The sequence below is a fragment of the Schistocerca cancellata genome, chromosome 7 (assembly GCF_023864275.1).
Source record: "Schistocerca cancellata isolate TAMUIC-IGC-003103 chromosome 7, iqSchCanc2.1, whole genome shotgun sequence".
NCBI lineage: Eukaryota > Metazoa > Arthropoda > Insecta > Orthoptera > Acrididae > Schistocerca > Schistocerca cancellata.
In genome coordinates, this window is record NC_064632.1 from 86,423,427 (window position 1) to 86,442,106 (window position 18,680).

Sequence of the window (18,680 nt, forward strand, 5' to 3'; positions counted from 1 at the left end):
TAGTGCCGACATTGTGCATGCTCTGTTGCCTGTGTCTATGTGCCTGTGGTTCTGTCAGTGTGATCATGTGATGTATCTGACCCCAGGAATGTGTCAATAAAGTTTCCCCTTCCTGGGACAATGAATTCACGGTGTTCTTATTTCAATTTCCAGGAGTGTAGATACGCATGATACACACCACTCTTTCGATATTCCCTCTCTGTCCACAATCTGACTGAACAATTTACATAAATGTCTCACCATCTGAGTGGGCCCATATTTTCAAATTTCCATCGTAACTTCTCATGATCCACTTGCCTTTCAATTTCCTGCCTTTTTCAATACTTATTGTAGTTCTTTCTCCTCTGTTACCCAATGTACTGCTTTTGTTGTGGACTTCTATCACGTGGCCTCATCTTTTTTGTACCTAAAGTTCTTCAAAGGGATTTTTCCACTGTCCACTGTATCCAAGCGAATGCTCTGTTTCACACGTAGTTTTTCCCATTCCTCTTTCTTACACTTTCTTGTTAATTTCTTAGTCCTCGTTTCTATATCTTGTACCTATTCCAATCCTCTTCACTCCCAGAGCTGAACAATATGTGATATAGTTTCTTCTTTTCCTCATCCATCTCCAATAACTCCATGGCCATCCACTCAGTTCTTACTGCTCTCTCCCTTTTCCTTCCTAAAGCTTCCTTCTCTGCTTTCTTAATTGATTGTTTCAGGAAACAGTGTACCTCATTAGCACTCGAGTCCTCTTCCACTGCATCCCATCTTAGATTTAATTTGTGATGAAACAAACTTTTCACACTTTCTTTTCGTAGCAGATGTAGCCTATGTTTTGGATCCTCTATAGCTCTACTTCTAGTACCTTCCTCTTTCTCCTATTGCTTTATTTTGCTCTTAATCTGAAATGCAATTTTTTGAGGTAACACTAAAATGTCCGGAGTCACACTCTATTCCTCTTTTTATTCTTACATCTTGCACCTTAATTACCCGCTGCCTCCTCACTATTTCGCAGTCTGTAATTAATTTGAGGTTCCTTGATGGGTTTATTTATGTATTTCTTTGTACTTGTTATGTATTACTTATGTCTTTCTGGTATTGGCCGTTCATAACACTACACTTCTGAATTATGCAGAAGTTAATCAACCTCTTTCCGTTATCGTTTTTCAGCCTCTCCCCATGGTCCTGCAACGTCATCATATAATCTCTTTCCAGTTCGTCCATTTAAGTTACCCATTATCAACAATTTACGCCCATCTGGACATTCGTCAACCACTTCTTCTTATCATGAGGGGTATCTTCGTTAGGGCCATACACCCCAATTAATTCCAATGCCATTCCATGAATTTTTATTGATACACTGATTAGCCTTTCATTCACTTCCTTCAAATTAATGATTCCTCGTTTCCATATTCTTTTTATAGGAGTTTCTACTCCTAAGATAGTCTCCAGTTACTTCTCATCCAGATCTTTCCTTTTTCGTTTCTGTCATTACCTGAATATCTTTTTTCAGTACTTCCATTTTTTAATTATATTCAGAATTTTTCCCGCTAACTATTCCATATATTCAAGAAACCGGAGTCTTTGTTCCTCCCTCCAAACTCCAGCGTAGAGGAGTGAGTTTTTTTCTCAGGGTTTCCTCTCCTAGGGACGCTGCCTTCACTATGGCTAACAGTCCCCCTACACTATGTTGTCCTTTCAAAAAAGGAAAACTCAGGAGGTGATGGAGGAAAAGATGAGACGTTGTGAGACACTCTTAGTCTGGCTTCTCTACAAGAGCCCTGACGGGAATAGGAGACCCTGCCAGTAGCTACGCTACCGCGGGTATAGCTCTCTGCTTCACGAAACATCCAACACCTCTCGCCCCCACGAACAGTGCTACTTTAAGGCAGTGTCTTCTCGAGAGGGGAAAAGAAGAGAAAAGAAGAGAAAAATATGTGTGTTATTATTTTCAAGTTTTCTGTTTACTGTGACTGAAAAATCTACTTTTTGATTTTTATTATTTGCTGTAAAAAGTTTTCGTGTAACCAATTCTTACATGCCTAGCCATAATATCTAAATTGAAGGTGGAAAGGGGGTAAAGGAAGGGAAAAGGAAGGGCTTACTGATTTCAACTGCATCCCTTCCATTTCCTTTCCTTTCTCCCCTGTTCATCTTCAATTTACATATAATGGATCACAGCTGTGGATTCCGTGTGGTGGTAAGTTCCTATGGGACCAAACTGCTGAGGTCATTGGTCCCTAGGCTTACACACTACTTAATCTGACTTTAACTAACTTACGCTGAGGACAACACACACACCCATGCCCGAGGAAGGACTCGAACCTCCGACGGGGTGAGCCGCGCGAACCATGGCAAGGCGCTCCAGAGCGCACGGCCAGCCCGCGCAGCTTCCGTGTGTTGTCTAGTTGCAATCTGCTTTCGGACATGTCCGAAAAAACAGACAACACGCATTAATGTAACTAGCCATTATAATTTTAAAATTTACTGACGTCAATCGAAAAATACCACGTGGCATCGAATCCTGGCGGTGTTGGTAAATCCGATACTCTCCCCCCCCCCTCCCCCACCCTTCTGCGAAGCCTTCACCTATCTGATCTGAACAGTCTAATTCCAGTAACAGATCTCTCCTCGGGAGCCAGTGCTAATTAAGAAAGTTACGCAACAGTATTTTGTTAACATGATCTCTTATAAGTGGCGTTAAGCAGTACATCGCGAGTGGCGTCTCACTGAATCTTCTATTACTCCTTTCTGTGACCTAATATTTACTGGTTATGAAAGCAACTCACAGAATATTTCATTCAAAATGTATTTCAAAAGCACATGAAGGTGAGAAAAGGTTGTTGTTGTTGTTGTTGTGGTCTTCAGTCCAGAGACTGGTTTGATGCAGCTCTCCATGCTACTCTATCCTGTGTAAGCTTCTTCATCTCCCAGTGCCTACTGCAACCTACATCCTTCTGAATCTGCTTAGTGTATTCATTTCTTGGTCTCCCTCTACGATTTTTAACCTCCACGCTGCACTCGAGTACTAAATTTGTGATCCCTTGATGCCTCAGAACATGTCCTACCAACCGGTCCCTTCTTCTTGTCAAGTTGTGCCACAAACTCCTCTTCTCCCCAATTCTATTCAAACCTCCTCATTAGTTATGTGATCTACCCATCTAATCTTCAGCATTATTCTGTAGCACCACATTTCGAAAGCTTCTATTCTCTTCTTCTCCAAACTATTTATCGCCCACATTTCACTTCCATACATGGCTACACTCCATAGAAATACTTTCAGAAACGACTTCCTGACACTTAAATCTATACTCGATGTTAACAAATTTTTCTTCTTCAGAAACGCTTTGCTAGCCATTGCCAGTTTACATTTTATATCTTCTCTACTTCGACCATCATCAGTTATTTTGCTCTTATATCCTCCTTTCAAGACGCTGTCCATTCCGTTCAGTTGCTCTTCCAGGTCCTTTGCTGTCTCTGACAGAATTACAATGTCATCGGCAAACCTCAAAGTTTTTATTTCTTCTGCATGGATTTTAATTTCTACTCCGAATTTTTCTTTTATTTACTTTACTGCTTGCTCAATATACAGATTGAATAACACCGGGGATAGGCTACAACCCTGTCTCACTCCCTTCCCAACCACTGCTTCTCTTTCATGCCCCTCGAATCTTATAACGGCCATCTGGTTTCTGTACAAATTGTAAATAGCCTTTCGCTCCCTGTATTTTACCCCTGCCACTTTCAGACTTTGCAAGAGAGTATTGCAGTCAACATAGTCAAAAGCTTTCTCTAAGTCCACAAATGCTAGAAACGTAGGTCTGCCTTTCCTTAATCTATTTTCTAAGATAAGTCGTAGGTCAGTATTGCCTCACGTGTTCCAACATTTCTACGGAATCCAAACTGATCTTCCCTGAGGTCGGCTTCTACCAGTTTTTCCATTCGTTTGCAAAGAATTCGTGTTAGTATTTTGCAGCCGTGGCTTAGTAAACTGACAGTTCGGTAATTTTCACATCTGTCAACACCGGCTTTCTTTGGGATTGGAATTATTATATTCTTCTTGAAGTCTGAAGTTATTTCGCCTGTCTCATACATCTTGCTGACCAGATGGTAGAGTTTTGTTAGACCTGGTTCTCCCAAGGCTGTCAGTAGTTCTAATGGAATGTTGTCTACTTAGGTCTTTCAGTGCTCTGTCAAACTCTTCACGCAGTATCATATCTCTTATTTCATCTTCGTCTACATTCTCTTCCATTTCCATAATATTGTCCTCAAGAACATCACCCTTGTGTAGACCCTCTATATACTCCTTCCACCGTTGTGCTTTCCCTTCTTTGCTTAGAACTGGGTTTCCATCTGAGCTCTTGATATTCATGCAAGTGGTTCTCTTTTCTCCAAAGGTCTCTTTAATTTTCCTGTAGGAAGTATCTATCTTACCCGTAGTGAGATAAGCCTCTACATCCTTACATTTGTCCTCTAGCCATCCCTGCTTAGCCATTTTGCACTTCCTGTTGATATCATTTTTGAGACGTTTGTATTCCTTTTTGCCTTCTTCATTTACTGCATTTTTGTATTTTCTCCTTTCATCAATTAAATTCAGTATCTCTTCTGTTACCCAAGGATTTCTACTTGCCCTCGTCTTTTTACCTACTTAGTCCTCTGCTGCCTTCACTATTTCATCTATCAGAGCTACGCATTCATCATCTAATGTATTTCTTTCCCCTGTTCTTCTCAATCGTTCCCTAATGCTCTCCCTGAAACTCTTTACAATCTCTGGTTTGGTAAGTTTATCCAGTTCCCATCTCCTTAAATTCCCACCTTTTTGCAGTTTCTTCAGTTTTAGTCCACAGTTCATAACCAACAGATTATGGTTAGAGTCCACATCTGCCCTGGAATGTCTTACAATATAAAACCTGGTTCCTAAATCTGTGTCTTACCATTATATAATCTATCTGACACCTTCCAGTATCTCCAGGCTTCTTCCATATACAAAACCTTCTTTCATGATTCTTGAACCAAGTGTTAACTATGATTAAGTTATGCTCTGTGCAAAATTCTACGAGGTGGCTTCCTCTTTTATTCCTTACCCCCATTCCATATTCACCTACTACGTTTCCTTCTCTTCCTTTTCCTACTATCGAATTCCAGTCACCCATGACTATTAAATTTTCGTCTCCCTTCATTATCTGAATAATTTCTTTTATCTCATCATACATTTCATCAATCTCTTCGTCATCTGCGGAGCTAGTTGACATTGAACAGTCATTATTCACAATCTCGTTTCCGGTAATACATGGTACGTCACATTAATAATTGTCACTGTTGGTTAGTAAGGTCTGGAGATAAGTAAGTCTGTCAATTGGATTGTAACGATTCCCTGTCTTGATATACAAGCGCGAAGTCATATGGTAGGTATGCAGTGATTGCGCAGCGAGAAACTGACAGAGAATGAAGACATCTCTTCTAATGTGGCCAGCGACCATTAGAGACGCTACCGCTTTCACCAAAGAAAAACAAATTATTGAGCCTATCCGTACTTAGAATGCTGGTGCATTGATTGGCGTGAGCTGCGTTGATTGGCATCGAGCCACAGTAATTCGTGGGCCCCTCCAGCGTTTCCGGTTATGTGGCGCTCTCAGCGGTATCCAGTGACGAATTTCCAGATCCGAAGAGGGATCTTGCCGAAGTTTTGACGGCAAGAACCCAAATGTTATCTTTTTAACGCCGAAGTCCCCATTCGAAACTCTAAACTAGCGTACTCGACAATCACACTCCCAATTTCTCATTCTACCTTACTTGACAGTCCCACTCCGAACATCTAAGTGAGTAAAAAGTACACTCCGCCATGCCCAGTGACAACTTTCTGATCGCCTGAAACCTCCTAACCAATCTCACCTCTGATGCCAACATTGGTTTAGTATAATTTTATAAAGTCTCTCCTACTCCCTCCATTGACTCCTTAAAAACTCCTGTCCCAGTCAACTTCTCCACCAGCCATCTCTGGTCAAAAGGCGGAACTCAAGAGGCAATTCACATGCTGGCATCCTTTGACAGGATGCGTTTTTCCGCCGGCCCCAATTCGCCCCCTTGGGAAAACAAAATCGAAAAACTACATTCAACTCTCGTAGTAACATCTCAGACAGCCACCAGCCACGCAATAACAGCATAGTCGGTGGTGTTTTTTGGTTCTAATGGCTCTAAGCACTATGGGACTTAACATCTGAGATCATCAGTCCCATAGACTTAGAACTACTTAAACCTGACTAACCTAAGGACATCACACACATCCATGCCCGAGGAAGGATTCGAACCTGCGACCGTAGCAGCAGCGCGGTTCCGGACTGAAGCGCCTAGAACCGCTCGGCCACAGTGGCCGGCGTGTTTTTTTGGGTTCGCTTTCTAAGGACGTTATCTGTGTCCATACCCAACACTTTTCACACCCAGAATAGTGTTTCTCTGAATTCCCTTGTGAGCGGCGTGGGTGCTATCTATTCTGTCAAGCTGCGCAACGGATTAATCTAAGATGTACCCTTTACCCTGTGGCTCCTGCAAGATGCAATTCCACCCCCACACTACTACAGAAGTCAGACTGACGCTCCTAACGTTCTAAAGAGAAATACTTGAAAAACTTCCAGCAATAAATATCTTCTGGAGTCGTCCGCTGTAAGGAAATGACACAAAAATTCACAAAATTTCTTACGTAACTAGTGAGATACTTGGATACTGGAGTAGTGCTAGTTAGTGTAAGAAAAACATGAAACTAACGAAATTATTATTTATTTTGCTAAAATTCTGTGAAATCACAATGGCACTTTTAGTTATGAACTGAACACGTTATTTCCTGGTTATTTTCGGAATGTGAAGTTATCTCTTAAAGATAGTATTCACTAATGAAATTTCTATACAAAGTTTAAGATTGTTATTGACTTGACAGAATGGCTGAGAGCTGCGCCTACTCAACTTGAATAATTATCCGTTAGAATGTTGCTAGGTACGGTCGAGGCTGTCGCATGAGAAATGCAGTGAAGTGTACTGTTGTGGAGGAAATATGGGGATCGGAAGACCTGTAGCGCACTATACCTTAAGCTGTGATGACTGCTGTCTGCGCCGCTCGCTGCTGACAAATAAGATAATTCTCGCTCTATCTGGATTGACCTTCGCCAATCAAACTCTCCCTACGCCTTGATGAAGTCAAGGACTCCTATTCGCCCCTAGTCTAACTATTGGCGTGGTACACCGGTCAGATAACCAGTCCATCGCGATGCCACTCAAAATTCGCCCGCAGGCGTTTAACTATAACTCTGTCCGTTCACACCGCACAATAAGTGTGGTGGCCAACACAGTGAACAATGCTTAATCGCAAGGACTCAATATAGAGTCGCACTTCGATTCGCTCCAAACAGAGGTGCTCTCCCAGTGAAGTACTGAGGAGCGACTTGTCCCTCGCTCTTCGAGTACACATACGAGCGCGCACACTCTCGTTACGTGTTCTCGCTCCAAGAGCGACAACGTAACGGCCCTTCTCCAGACGTGGAGGAGTCTCTTCCATTACTCCTTCATCTCAAGGCATCAGAAATATCATCGTTTGCTGTCTGCCTGTGAAAATCTCTGAAACAGTGTGCTATGTGTAAAGAATGTGTAGGCTGGCCGTTCCCACACAATGTTGCGGAATTTGCTTTTAAGCCAAACACGGGGTCGTCCTTTCACTTGGGCAAACGCTGTCTGCTCTATGGGTGGTCACTGGCCGACGTAGATGGGTTGGGACCGGCCTCCTGGCGTGCGGTTGCCTCTCTCGAACTAAAAGCTCCTGTGACCGTCATGTCTGGAATGTATGTGTGTACGCCAGCCTCGAGTATTTCAACCACAGTACGCACTTGCGATTTATTAGTTATTTGCATATCGTTTACATGAATTCATACAACATTGACTTTATCTTATCGAATTTGGGTTCGAATGAAGCGTCTTGATGTGCGGAATATGATTGTGAGGGTGGAATATGTGAGCAATGAAGGTCAGGAGACCACGACGTCTTACACCCTGTCAGCACCGGCGTGGTTTCCTCGTCCACTTGTGGACACACTATGCTGACAACGCCTCTATGTAGACAGATTAGCACAGACTTAGCCTTGGGTGGTGGAGGAAGTGAGAGGTTGGTTGCCCTTTCACCACCGTAACTGCATCCTGCCATGTTGTCCTTGGCCTGGATGGTTTGGCGTTCACCACATGTCCATACTCTCGCACAAAGCCGGTTTCTGCCACTTTTCCCCTGCAATGAGTTAAATGTCCAGCTAGGGAAAGACAGCATTGCTGCGTCCCAAGGGTATGACCCCTGTGGCAGGCTACTGCTGCCTCATTCTGACTTACTCCAAAAATGGCACAGCGTCCACCCTTTCACTTCCAGACATACAAACCCAACAGAGAATGAGTTAGACAGTTAGTTCTGCCCCTGTAACCTGTACCATATCTGACCTTACGAGTGTAAGTGCTTTTGTCTCATTCTATATGTCATTAACGTAATATGTCATTCCATCTTTGGTTCAAATTGCTCTGAGCACTATAGGACTTAACATCTATGGTCATCAGTCCCCTAGAACTTAGAACTACTTAAACCTAACTAACCTAAGGACAGCACACAACACCATTCAATCTTTATTTATGGGTGAAATGTGGCTCGTCGAAAAGGTAGTCACCTCTCGATATTTGTGCGGGTAACATATATGACCAGCGTGCCTGATTCATCAGTAAGTCAGCGTTATAGATTTCGGTGCTGTGTTACTTGTAACACTCTCAAACTACTTGTAACAACAATTTTTTTTAAAGTCTCTATACATAAACAGTTGCGCTATTTGCTTAGATAGCAGGCCCATTTAAGTTACTGTTGACCAATCCACACCAGATACTTACAAAGAGGATGTTTTTGCGCCAGCAAATTTAGTTACCCCTACTCTCGAGTCAACTGCACATGAAAATTGCTTCATCAGTGAACAGTATCAATTGTATTAATGTCTACCAGCAATTACCTACTGAGATAGTTGCAATGGTCGAGAGTCGTTACCTGTGTAAAGTTGTTGCACCCGCTCTCCTCTACTGTGCCATTCTCAACACTATTCACTAACTCTGTAGTAACTGCTTCCATGATCTCTTCGTACCATTCTTAATCTGTCAGCATCACACTTTCTACTGCCCTCTCTTTTCATTTATTGCTTTCAAATTCTGCTCATTGTTCGTCACTAGTACATTATGACTTCGTTCCATATTTACGCGCCGGCTGGGGTGGCCAAGCGGTTAAAGGCGCTACAGTCTGGAACCGCGTGACCGCTACGGTCGCAGGTTCGAATCCTGCTTCGGGCATGGATGTGTGTGATGTCCTTAGGTTAGTCAGGTTTAAGTAGTTCTAAGTTCTAGGGGACTGATAACCTTAGAAGTTAAGTTCCATAGTGCTCAGAGACATTTGAACCTTATTTACACTTGCATGTTCTAAGAGTTCATATACTTTGCCTAATCATGAAGTTGCTTTTTCAGGAATAAATTCTGTTCACTGTGAGTCCATCCTTATACAGGTGGTTGCTATACCTCGACTGTTGACTTGAGAATGTAGACAGCTGAAAGGTGTTATGATTCGACTTTCTAAATTCTATTCTTGTGATTTTGGTATATGGTGTTTGCTGCAACATGTTGAAACCGATCACAACCCGGCTCTGTAGCCGTGGTTGTTAATCCATGCCTGTACAGTGGTACTTAACTAGTAGGAAAGCCGATTCGAATCTTGGTGGTGGATGAAATTTCCCTGCTAGCATTTGGCCAGTGAGGGTAGTGGAGACAGTGGCATAAAGCGCCTGATCACCAGACTTTGCGCCAATGTATTGTTTTAAATACTAAACCTCTCTGCCTATCTCATGAAGTGAGAACATGTGACACTTTTGATGTTGATCCATTTGTCAGATGAAAATCTGAAGCGCAAAGCTCCTTTTGGTGCAATTCGAGAGGAATAAGATAAATGCCATCACTCTATTTCTCTCTCAGCATCTTCATACACCACAAACTTTACATCACACTGTACACATACACATGCATGTCTCACATATCTAGAACGAAAGGGGTCATCTTGTGTGGCGGAAGCAAGTCTTTTCCAATAAGGCGGCTGAGCCTACCTCTTGGGCTCTCCCAGTGAACAAGGCCATACAGTTTTACTTTACAGAACTTACAAGACTTCCTCTCCTTTCGGTTCTTTCCTCCCCAACTATAATCTCCTGTCATCCCCATTCATATGTTGATACTGCTCAATTAGCAGCAGCTTTTGATGTGGTAGTATGAAATTGTTGGTGAAATCGTTATACGAATAACAAATCAATTTCATCATTGTTCTTAATGGCCCATTATTAGCTTTCTCTCTTCTCATGACAACGAAAACGCTTCGTTCCATATTCGCTGGTGATATGTTATCTTATTATGATCTTATGACTACTAAAATCCTCATAGCGTAACATCAGCCTGAGACAGACCCTCCACGTATTCTTATTTCTTAACAGCATTCCTAACTATAATATATACCTTTCCGAGAAAATGAAAAACTCTTCTTCGAAACGAACTACCAACTCACCTTCGAATCATAGCAACCTTTGTCGACAAAATAAAAATTTACTTCGAAAAATAATGAACTCTGCTTCGAAAAATTGAAATACTTCTTCGAAAAGTTTAGAAACTCCTTTTTTTTAGAAACTTTCTAGCAGTTTTCTTTGGAAAACTAAGACTTTAGGACTCTACGAGGAAAGCCTTGGAAGCGTTTCTTATAATTGACGACATTCTTTTGCATATTACGCAGTATACTTAAGGAACGGGCTCTGGTCATTTACTAACGGTTGCAGATCTGACTTGGGAAGAATAAATGTGAAGTGTCATAGAATCATACTGTATGCGTTACATTTACAAAGAATTTCCAGTATGGGATAACAATTGTTTCGGTTCTTATATACTCCGACGCGGACGTGGTTGTAAGGGCTAACTTCTTCCTTCTCGAATTCCAAATGTGGAACTGTAAGCCACAAACGAGTAAGTAAATGATACCTTGAAGATGTGACTTCCCGATTCTTCACACATCAGATAATACGCTCATTTTATTAAAAAAATTCTTTGTTATCGTAGTCATCACCAACTGATATCAACTGCTTCGCACATTTGTGGGGAATAATGGATTTTTAATGATAAATTCTTCTTGGGTTATCAGCCCAGTGGTAGCGTCGTCTTGTCGCAACGTTTCAATGAGTTTCGTACCCATCATCTTCTGGCGAAGATGATGCGATCTTCGCCAATAATAAAAATGCCTCTGTTATCGTTTTGATTGTTTTTCCATCATTCACATGATAAAGCCAAAAAAATTAGACAGTCGTGAGTGTGAATTCAACGTCAATCATTTTAGTACACAGGCATGTGGCCCTTCAGATAACATTATTATAGGAAAAAAATCAACCTGGGATAGTCAGAATACCCCGCTTGGTAATGCGAGGGTTAATAAGAGTATGCAGATTTCGTGTTACAGTTGAGTGTTATTCGCTGTGTCGCCTTAATGTATACTTAGGAGTATTAAGCACGTTAACACTGCTTGAAAAGGCGGAATTATGTGTTCGGGGCTGTAAAATTATCGTACATATAAAAAAACTAGAGTGCATAAACTAAAATCAGTCCAGCTGCGTAGATGAGTGGTCAGCATAGACGGCTGCCATGCGGAGGACCCAATCCGATGTCGGGTTAAAGGAAAGAAAGTGTGCCTGTCGAGGGACAGAAGCGTGTGTGAAGAAACAAAGAGAGAACTTTGGGCTGCTGAATGAAAGGTAAGCGCATTGTTAACATTCCGCGCACTTTGGGGCTTAATGAATCCACTGTCTGAACTGTTCGTGACAACACGGAATCATTTCGAAAACTTGCTCACTATTCAACTGGACTAAGTGTAGCTAGAGTAACTAAATCTCGCTCGGAGGCCATAGAAAGAATGGAAAAAAATAGCAAGCCATTCGACTGAGCACTAGAACCAACAGGGCATGCCTCTCTGTAGCTGCTGTTCAAGCTAAAGCCAAGAGTTTGTATACCGATTTAACTAAAGAAAAGTACGACCCAGTAGCTTACTCGGTCAACTCATGTTGGTCTGATCACTTCAAGTATCGTTTCCACTTTCACAAGATTAAGATGATAGGAGAGGCAGCTTTGGCAGATGAAGGTGGAGCTAAGGAATATTAAAAAAAATGAAATTCTGAGAGAAAAAGACTACAATGCGAAGTAGGTTTTCAGTCTTGATGAAACAGACTTGTTCTGGAACAAATGCCTAACTGCACATTCATCTATATTGGACAAAAAGAAGCACCTGGATGTAAGGCCGTCAAGTGCCGATGCACCCTTCTTTTTGGAGAAAATGCTACAGGTGATTGCAAATTAAAACCCCTTATAATCCAACACTCTCAAAATCCTAGGGCTATAAGGGGTTTTGATAAGAGCTTGCCGGGGTTTCAGTGCAGATGGAATGATGATTGTAGTGTGTTATCGTGTGTTTCAGTGTTTTTTTAAGTCTATAAATTTTGCGATTAAAATGCGATTCACTATGATGGTGGAGACTTTTTTTTGGTACAAATACGAAAAAACGCTGCTAATTTAAACTTAATATGTGAGTAAACTAGAACCTAACCTCATATTTTTCATATAATCTCTCTCGATTTACGTGAATTCCATATGCGCGGCGGTTAGCCGGAACATAGCAATTGCCTATTACAGATTTACCTGTATAAGCACAATAAGTAAAATTCCATTTTCGCTATCCTTCCAGGTGTTGCAATTTTAACGGACAGCCCTGTAGATGGTAGACCACCCACCTCATCATCGCACGTAAAGCCTCTCGCCATTGACGTGCTAAGATGTGGAACTGTATTACTTTTCAAATGGTTCAAATGGCTCCGAGCACTATGGGACTTGACAGCAATGGTCATCAGTCCCCTAGAACTTAGAACTACTTAAACCTAACTAACCTAAGGACAACACACAACACCCAGTCATCACGAGGCAGAGAAAATCCCTGACCCCGCCGGGAATCGAACCCGGAACCCCGTGCTCGGGAAGCGAGAACGCTACCGCGAGACCACGAGCTGCGGACTATTACTTTTCCATTGACTTTATGTACAACACTGAAATGTATCACTGATTTAGAACTGTTGATTATAAAGTAGCACACCCCTTCCAATCTCTAGATGAAGGGACCATTATGTTCAAATGGTTCAAATGGCTCTGAGCACTATGGGACTTAACAGCTATGGTCATCAGTCCCCTAGAACTTAGAACTACTTAAACCTAACTAACCTAAGGACAGCACACAACAACCAGCCATCACGAGGCAGAGAAAATCCCTGACCCCGCCGGGAATCGAACCCGGGAACCCGGGCGTGGGAAGCGAGAACGCTGCCGCACGACCACGAGCTGCGGGCAACCATTATGTATGATTAGATGTAAAGAGAAATGTAGTGCTATGCTACGCAGGGAGTCTTCATTACACCGCAGCAGCACTTAAGTCAGACCACTAAACAAAATTTATTGCCGTAATACGTTCCCTTCCCATGAATAATAGCTGCTATTACAGAATTTAAGTTTTGAAAGATATACGAGATAAACATCTTACCGTTAGATTTTACCGGTACTGAAATCAGAATTTATTACGCCTCACTTCATATTTTATGTTCTTTTCATCCTGAGAAGTGAGATTAATGTAATTTCCGATATGGATCTTACTGGCCAAGTAAATAGAAATTGATAATGAATACGATTATGAAGGGTTAGGATACCTGTAGTAAAAGATATATATATATATATATATATATATATATATATATATATATATATATATATATATATATATAAGATATATATATATATATAAATATACTGAATGTGACTTGTCAGAAGATGCGTACGAGGACTATCTCTAGGTCACAAACAATAATTTACTCAACAGAATTACTTAAAAATTCTATTTCAGGGAATATTATTATTATAAGCAAACATACGTCACCTATGCAAGTGTAGGCTAACTAAGGTATTCCACAAATGCTTTCAAGAGAAGATGTAACTGAAGAATGGACAAACATAAAAAATAGTATAATACAGGTCGTTAAAGAAGTACTAGGTTAAGAATCCAAAACGAATCGAAAAAGGGGACTTAGTATTTGGAACGAAGAGACAAGAAGCCATAAAAAAGAAAAATAAAGCACATAGGGAGTTCTTACAGAAACACAGCGAGGAAGTTAGAGGAAAATATAATGAAATCAAAAGTGGAACAAAAAATAGTAAGACAGACACCCAGGTCTCTGTGGGATACATTTATACGCATAGTTGAGCGTGATATACATGCCAGACAGGAAATAGCATATAAACTGATCAGAAAACTAAAAAGAACAGAAAAATATAGTGCAAATATAAATATCATTCCTTCAGAAGACTGGATAAACCACCACATGAAATTATGGTATAATCCGGGTGCAGAAGGACCCGCGGAAGAGAAAGCAGAAGAACAGACAGATCTAATAGCTTTGACAGAATTAAAACAGGCAATTAAGAAAAAAACTGAATAGCATTTGGGTTAGTTGGAATTAACTCAGAACTGATAATATATGGTGGAACATTTCTAGAATTCAGAATGCTCCATCTATATAACATGTGTTGACATATAGGTAAATACCAGAAGAATGGATATGTGCTAAAGTTATTTCAGTGATTGAAAATAAGTAACACAAGTAATTACAGGGAAATCACTCTTCTGAATGCTTCGTACAAAATCTTCAGCAAAGTAATTAATGAAAAACCTCTTATTCAATTTTATTAGAACTGCAAGCAGGGCCCCGTAAAGGAAGATTATGGACCGACGATGTTTTCACTTTGAAACAATTTTTTATGAAAAAGACGAGAAATCTATTTGGAGACACACCTAGCATTTATCGACTTCGAGAAGGCATTTGACCGCATCCACAGAAAGAAAGCTCCGATCAGTGATGGAGAAAAGGGGTTTCCTCAGACACCTGATAAGACTACGCCAAGGTTTATACAAAGCACCAAAATAAGAACAGGTTCCGGCAAAGGCCTGACGTCAGAAATAGAGACAAAGTTGGGAGTACGTCAAGGGTGCAATATGTCACCTACGCTCTTCAACATCTACATCGAAGACCTGGTCAGGGAACGGATGAAGAGAAAATACCAGAAGGTATAAGAACTGGACCCGGCAAATTTCTAAATACAGTGCTTTTTGCCGACGATCAGGAAATCATACGGAACAGTGAAGACAAACTACATATTACGGTATATAGATTAAACAATATAATCGTAGATAATAATCTAAAGGTATCTATAAAAAACAAAAATAATGTCTTTTTAGGAAAATACCCCTCAAGGAATAAGATAATCATCAACAACATAAAATTAGGTGTCCCCTTTCCAGTATCTACGTTGTGATGTATCTTTCTAAGGAGAGGAAGATACAGGTAAGGAAATTAAGACCTGTCAATATTTATGTGACACGATAATAACATTATAGTGTAAAACGAGAACAGAAACCCGAATGAAAATTTTTAAAGTCATAGCACTAACCACAGTACTATATGGGGCAGAAAATTGGAGATTAAGATCAAAAGACCTAAGACAACTTGAAATATCAGAAATGAAGTTCCTTAGATCAATGAAAGGCTGCGCAAGGGGAAGACAGAATTAGAAAGGAGAAATAAGGAAAGAACTGGGGGTACAGCAATTAGCTAAAAAAGCAATCCAACGAAAAAATGATTGGATAGAGCATTTATTGCGTATGTCACCTCAGACTATTCCTCGACAAACAATGTAATACAGTCCTATTGGAAGAAGGATGTGGAAAGGCCGAGGAAGGACGGTGAGGCCGCAACCGGTCATAAGACAGAAGATTAAGGTCATTTGTCTATGTCCTCGTTCTTTACTACAGGACTGCGACAGATACATTATTTCAAAATGTATACAAAATATAAGAATGCATAGAAAATGCAGTATTTGTCTGAGTTTCGCGGCACAAGATTGAGCTATCTGCTGCTGTGATTGAGTCACTGTATTCGTATTTGCGATAAAACCGGTGAATTCCCTCTCACCCATCCTGACTTACAAATTCCGAGGTTTCCTGGCCAAAAGGAATCTACTGATATCAAACATCGGCTTTAATTTGACGAATAAATTTCGAAGGATGTGCGTTTGCAGTGCAGCATTGTATGAAAGTGGAAAAGCCGGAAAAGAATAAAATCGAAGAGTTGGAAATGTGGTATTACAGAAGAATGTTGGAAATGCGTGGACTGATAAGATAAGGAATGAGCATGTTCTCCGCTTGTAATGGTCGCCTAGTCGTAGATATTCCTAATTGCTATAATCGCACTATTTCACTCCCATTTACGGAGCTTGTTAGCACTTGATTTAGGTTGGCACCATTAAAATGCATTGTGGTAATCGCTGCTGCTTGCTGGATCGCTGCTGTGTCTCGATGCTGATTCTGGCTCTAAATCTGGTTGTCTAGGGTTAAAAACATGAGGTCCCGTGTTTTTTATGTGCTTTTGATGATAAAGAACGAGCGAAACCAACAAATATGTAAACTTCAAATATTTATTACTTTGGTGGCCATCTTAATTCCACTGTCCACTAAAGACCATGACACAACACAAAGTAGTACTTCCTTTACATGTTCTTTGCATTGTTTATCCACCTCAAACAATAACACACAAACACACTTTACCAAAGTGACATTCCGACTGCGCCCCCGACCCTTCTTGCTGCTGGTATTTATAACATTGTCAAAGAACTACTAAAAAGAGATATAGTTTATAAGTCACATGTACATCTGTTATCATAATTTGTGCAGAAAAGTTATTAATTTGCATCGAGTGATATAATTGAACATGTTATTAAAATGACAGACAGATTTGTTGACTTGACAGAATAATTCTTTGTTACAAAAAGGCCGTTTTTTAGAAGTTTGTCAATTGACTTCTCTAATTTGCATAAATAAGTAAATAACATGAATTATTAAGAATTACATTTCGTCTAAAATAGGATTGATTACATGAATACTGAGTGAAAACGCTCCTAGTGAACAAATAGGTTTCACTGGGTGATGTTTATTTAAGGAGATCCAAAATACGTAAGTTGGCCACTATTTTCCGTACTTCATATTAATTATTTAAGATGAACTTAGTGTTTTTACATGATGACATTTGCTGAATCAGTGATCAAGTGATATTAACTTTTGTGTGTGTCAGTTATTCAGTACAATTTAATGGGTTGACTGTTTATGGAGACATGTTACGCAATCATTGTTAACATACACAATAACTTTTCTATAATCATAAATACTCGTTAAACTGGTTGAATTTGGAGGGTATCGCATACTTCGGTAAAGTAAAGCCTTTAATATGTTCCGTTACACGCCGAACCAGCGACGAGATGAACCTATGGAAAAACTTTGAGAAGAAGAAGAAGGGACAGGATTATAGGACATGTGTTAAGATTCCAGGAAATAACTTCAATAGTACTAAACGCAGCTGCAGAGAGAAAAAAAACTGTAGGGGAAGACAAATATTGGACTGTATCCAATAAATCATTGAGATTATTCAGTGAATGTTACTTCAAAATGAAGAGGATGGCACAGGAGAAGAAGTTGTGGCAAGCCGCATCAAACCAACCAGAATACTGAAGACTCGAAAAGAAAAAAAAAAATGTTTGTCTCAGTCAGCACAAACGGATTATGGATTGAACGCTTCAAGAACACCACGGCCAATTCCAGCGACGTGATACTCTTACTTCTCTCTGCTGTCGAACATTTTTCGCGTCATTTTACTAGCTGTGATTCGAGAATTATACGTAACGGTGAAGGGGCGTCAAACAGTCCTTCGTAGCCTTTGTACACTCCTTCGACTTTTTCAGACATCGAGTGATGCTATACACTGAGGTGAAAAAAGTCCTGGGATACTCCCTAATATCGTGTCGGACCTCCTTTGTCCGGCGTAGTGCAGCAACGTCATGTGCCATGGACTCCACAAGTCGTCGGAAGTCGCCTGCAGAAATATTGAACCATGATGCCTCTGTAGCCGTCCATAACTGCGAAATTGTTGCCGGTAAAGGATTTTATGCACTAACCGACCTCTCGATTACATCCCATAAACGTATGTCGTGATTCATGTCGGGCTATTTGCGTGGCCCAATTATTCACTCGAATTGTCCAGAATGTTCACCAAACCAATTGCCAATAATTTTGGCCCGATGACATGGTGCATTGTCATCCTTAAAAATTCCATCGCTGTTCAGGAACATGAAGTCCATGAAAGACTGCAAATGGTCTCCGTGTAGCTGAGAATAACCATTGCCAGTCAATGATTGGTTCAGTTGGACCATCTCGTGTAAACGTAGCCCACACCATTATCGAGCGATTACCATCTTGCGCAGTGCCTTGTTGACAATTTCTGTGGGCCGACCTTTGTGGCCGAGCGGTACTAGGCGCTTCAATCTGGAACCGCGCGACCGCTACGGTCGCAGGTTCGAATTCTGCCTCGGGCAAGGATGTGTGTGATGTCCTTAGGCTAATTATGTTTAAGTAGTTCTACGTTCTAGGGGACTGATGATCTCAGATGTTAAGTCCCACAGTGCTCAGAGCCATTTGAACCATTTTTGAA